Source organism: Gossypium hirsutum, chromosome D01, assembly GCF_007990345.1.
Source record: "Gossypium hirsutum isolate 1008001.06 chromosome D01, Gossypium_hirsutum_v2.1, whole genome shotgun sequence".
Classification (NCBI taxonomy): Eukaryota; Viridiplantae; Streptophyta; class Magnoliopsida; order Malvales; family Malvaceae; genus Gossypium; species Gossypium hirsutum.
Genome location: NC_053437.1, coordinates 21930355 through 21935371, shown reverse-complemented (window position 1 = coordinate 21935371; position 5017 = coordinate 21930355). Strand labels below are relative to the sequence as shown.

General features: G+C 31.6%; 1 non-coding gene across 1 annotated transcript; it reads right to left on the bottom strand.

Annotated features, from left to right (window-relative positions):
- Window positions 1-3979: 3979 nt before the first annotated feature.
- LOC121214207 (small nucleolar RNA R71) lies at window positions 3980-4086 on the bottom strand. Its single transcript, XR_005909793.1, has one exon. It is a non-coding gene; the product is annotated as a small nucleolar RNA R71 (small nucleolar RNA).
- Window positions 4087-5017: the final 931 nt, after the last annotated feature.

Sequence of the window (5017 nt, the reverse complement as noted above, 5' to 3'; positions counted from 1 at the left end):
CTTATAATTTGTACGAAAGTTAAATAAAGAATATTTTTTTAGTCATGTGACAAGGTGTAATCTTTTTGATGCGTGGCGGTGGTGTAGCGTCTTAGTATTCAGGCTCGGCGATCGGGCCGAGTATAAGGTGTTACAAGTGACTCTATTTTAAAATTTTTGTCATTTTGAATTTGGTAGCTCCAAAATCATTATTAGAAGTTGTGTCACAAATGTAAAATTTATTTTTATAATAATTCTTGTAACAAAAAAAATTATTTTCATATATAAAAAAATTTAAATCTACAAAAATAAAAAATATTTTCCTATATTTTAAAAGCTATCAAAGTAGTGTTTAAATATGTTTTTTTTATACATTTTGATTAACGAAAATATTTAAAATATGGTTTTTTTTTTCAAAATTTTAAAAAGTTTGAACTTCAAAATGTCCACCGTGACATTTTTATTGGGGAAGAGAGAGCATTAATAAAAACAAAATAAATTAGCTAAAATATATGACATATTAAAACTTTAAATATTTATATTCAAAATAAACTTATAAATTAAAATCATAATAAAATTTGTTTATAAAAAACACTAAGTAGTTTATGCACAAAATAGTTCTTATTATTCATTATTGACGCCAATTGTTAGCATTTTAATAGTGATGAATTGGTGGTGGCCAACAGATTTGGTAACGATTAATACTTAAAAGGGCAATACAAATGTGATGTAATTAAATCGCCATAACGATTGTCATAGTAGTGACCAAATATCAGTGAATCACAATTACTTATTTTACTTGTGTCACATATAAAATTTGTCACAAATAATCGACTATTTGTGACAAAATTCTTTATTTTCACAACTATATTGTCACTAAAAATAGTAATTGTTGTAGTGACACCAAACTAATCAATTTCATTTTTACCATAATCTTCACATAATCAAGCTTACACTACCATGAATTTCATGTTTCTAAGCTCAATTGTCAAATGACCCCTCTAATGGCAATTTGAGCTAAGATTGATAATGGAAAAATTAGATAATGGGTTCAGTACACCATGTTTCATATTTGAGATTTCTATAAAAATTGCAAAGGAAAATCACTTGCTTACCTTTTTTAATGGTCAGTCATGATGGAGAGATAAACCATTTTTCTTCCTCTTGGGTTTGGTTCGAGAAAATGATATATTTTTCCACTAACTTATATATATATAATTAAGCTTATTTAATTATTATTAAAATTTAATATTGTAGCTATTCTCCACCTAAAAATAAGATGGTAGAAATGGATGGATGAGATCAATTCATCCCACCTTCTATGGAAAACAAGATTATATTGCACCATAATCCTTGGTTTAATTACTATTTAAGCCCTACTCAAATCCAAATCAATTTCAAATAGTTTTTAACTATTACACAATTTAGTCCACTATACTATTTTTCATCAATCAATCAAATATTACCTTATGAATGTCATTACTATTTTTCAAAATTAATTTATAAATTTCTAGGTTTAATACCCAAACTATCATGATTTAAAGAAATTCAACCCCAAACCATGTTTTCTAACAACGATGAAAATCAAGTTGTTACAAATAAACTTATAAAAACTAATTACAATAAAGTATAATGATAAGGTAAATATACCCAAAAATGCAACAGAGAAAAAACTATCATATTCATTGAGTCATATAACTCAATTTTTAATATATAACGACCAGGCCACAAATGAAAAAAAATAGAAAATAAACTAATAATTTTGGTCATATTCAGTTATCTAAACACTTGTGAATATGGTGACCTATTGCAGATAAACCAACACGAAAGAAAGGAATCTAAACTTCATGATGGGAAATTTGTGGGGATTTATTGTCACCAAATAGACCCATTTCACTATTGCATGCAATGCCTTTTATGTTAGTTTCACCATCAAAATTGACCCTCGCTAAAAGTCTTGAAAGGGGGCAGTCTATGGTCAGGTGCAGCACTTGAGCTAACACTAAATGAGGGACCCTGCACCACAAGGTGACGTGCAAGACTTGAGCTACCATCACCACCAACTGGTGAATAGTGATAAAAGTAACATATTTTAATCCCGTCTTAATACGTTTTTGGTTAATTATTTATGCAAATTGGTGAATTTTATGCTCTTAATCCTTGGGATTCATGTTTTTATACTTTGGAGAGAATTTGGGAGAAAAGGGAGGAAAAAATGAGCTAAAATCAAACAAAAAGAGAGGATTTCAGGAGCCATACAAGCTAGGCCTTCCCACATAGCTTAGACACATGGCCATGTGCCTTACCATGTCGATTTCGTGACTTGCATCCCAAATGCGTGGAAAAATGCAATTTTTAGGCTTTCTAAAGTCTATAAATACCAAATAGAAGAAGAAAACAGGGAGCCATCAAAGAATATCAAAGAAAACAACTCGAAGAACACCATTGGAGAGAACTCTGAAGTGGATTTCCATCAAGATTGAATACCTCCTTTTAATTTCTCTTGAAGTTTTTATGAGTATCTTTATTTCTTATGGTTAGTCTCACTTTGAGATGTTTTTATTCTCAATTATGAACTAATTTGCTAAATACATAGGGTGAATGAAACCTATGATGAATTCTATTATTTAATTTATGTTTTACATGATAAATACTTGATTCTTTTTCTTAGTTCTTGTTTTAATATTTCTAGGATATTAATTCATGTTTAATGTGCTTAATCAGAGGAGAAAAAGTCTCTATTTCAGAGTAGATCTAGCATAATTGAGTGGAGTTGCATGCAATCCTAAAAATAGGACGACATAAATCTACTGAGTTAGAGTCAAATCTAATAGGGGAATCCATAAATCGAGTTAATATGATAATAGGGGTTTTAATTAGAAAACAATTTCAGTTAATCAACCTAGAGTCAGTTGCTCTTACTCTCTGAAGGGATATTAGCATAATTTAGGTATTTCTACGATCAAGATACAAAGTAAATAAATCGTTTAAATCAAATTAAACATAATAGATGATGTCTAGGTGGATTCTTTCCTGGGTATTATTTCTCTCATTGGTTATTATTCGATTATTTTCCTGATATATCCTTTGTTCTTTAGTTAGAATAGTTTAGTAAATCTTAGTTTAAAACAATCACTCCAATTTATCGACTAAATAATAGGAAAAAGGTAATTAGTAATACTTTTAGTCCTCGTGGATACGACATCTTTACTCACTGTAGCTATACTACTTATCGATAGGTTCACTTGCCTTCATCTTTTTTTTAGTTAGTCACATAACACACACATCAAGTTTTTGGCACCGTTGCTAGGCACTAAAATATTACAAACACTTGATTTTTATTAATTTAGCTATTTTTTCTTTTATTTTTATTTTTTGTTTTAATTTAATTTTTACATTTTAATTTTTCTTTTATTTGCTTTTGGCAGGTTTTTTTGGTTTATGACTAGAAGAAACCCGTCGGGACTATTGCTTTTCGACAGTGTGATCGAAAGTACTACTCACAGAAATCATAGAAAGGTTAGAGAAGTGAGGCAAGTTCAATAGGATATAGTAGATGAACAAGAGGACAACAATATAACTAAGGAGATGGGTGATAATCAGAATATTCAACAAGTAATTGAGCATCCTACTCATCGTACTATGTATGATTATGCCAAGCCCACTCTAACTAGGTTGAATTGAGTATTGTGCGACCTACCATTGCTGCAAATAATTTTAAGCTGAAACCTAATACTATTCAGATGGTTCAATAGTATGTTCAGTTCAATGGCTTGCAAGAGGAAGACGGAAATACTCATTTGCCCAATTTCTTAAGGATTTGCGACACCTTGAAAATTAATGGTGCCACTGATGATGCCATTTGCTTAGGGTTGTTCCCTTTCTTATTGAGGAACAAGGCAAAATAGTGGTTAAATTCTTTACCATGAGGTTCCATCACTACATGGGCTCAAATGACCGAGAAGTTCTCTTAAAGTACTTCCCACCGACTAAAACAACCATGTTGAGGAATGACATCTCTTCGCTTGTTCAAATTGATTTAGAGACTTTATATGATGCATGGGAGAGATACAAGGATCTTTTGAGAAGGTTTCCTCATCATGGGTTACCTTTATTGTTGCAAGTTCAAACCTTCTACAATGGTTTGAATCCCTCGACTAGAAAGTTAATTGACACAGCAACTGGTGGTACACTTAACAATAAAACACTCGAGGCAACTTAAGAGTTTATTGAAAAAATGACACTAAATATGTAATACCCCAAACCCAGCCTAGACGTTATGCCTGAATCTGGCGATGTCACATGGAAAGGGATTTGATGACAAGATTGTCGAGTTTAAAAATCGTTATTGTAAGTTAGCTTTTATTTAATTCAAAAAAAACTAGTTGATTTGCTTTCAAACTTGTCTCTTAGCTGAAGCTTTTGTAACCAATTAATTTAGGGAAAATCGTTTCTATTTACGAAAAACCTTCGTTTTTAGAAAAAAAAATTATGTTTTGTGGAGTTGCAATTTAAAAAAAATCCATAAAATAAAGTCTCAAATTTAAAGCCAACAAGTCCATAGTCTAGAAGACACATCAAAAACCCCATAGTCGAGTCCTCCGTTGCACCGACCCGTCAAGTTTAGGGATTACCTGTACAGATTAAATAGAGAAAGTGTGAGTTTTTGCAAACTCAGTGTGTAATCCACACAGAAAACATGCATACGGATAATCAACAAAATCAATTAGATACAGTCTGGGGCCTGTGCCCATCACAGAATCAACTTGGGCCTTAGCCCATTTAGACACAGTCTTAGAAATACATTAGGGCCTTAGCCCATATTAGATACAGAATGCATATGCAGTAAAACAGAATCCTACCCACCAGCCTCTACACACCATCTCCGTTTAACCCTATACACCATGTGGGGATTAAATTAACCCATCCATCCCTACACACCATGTTGTACCAAAATGCGGTACATAATCAGAAGGTTCCAGTTGAGCTGCCAGATAACAGGCTTAATAGCCTTTTAGACACTTCCTCCAAATATCAT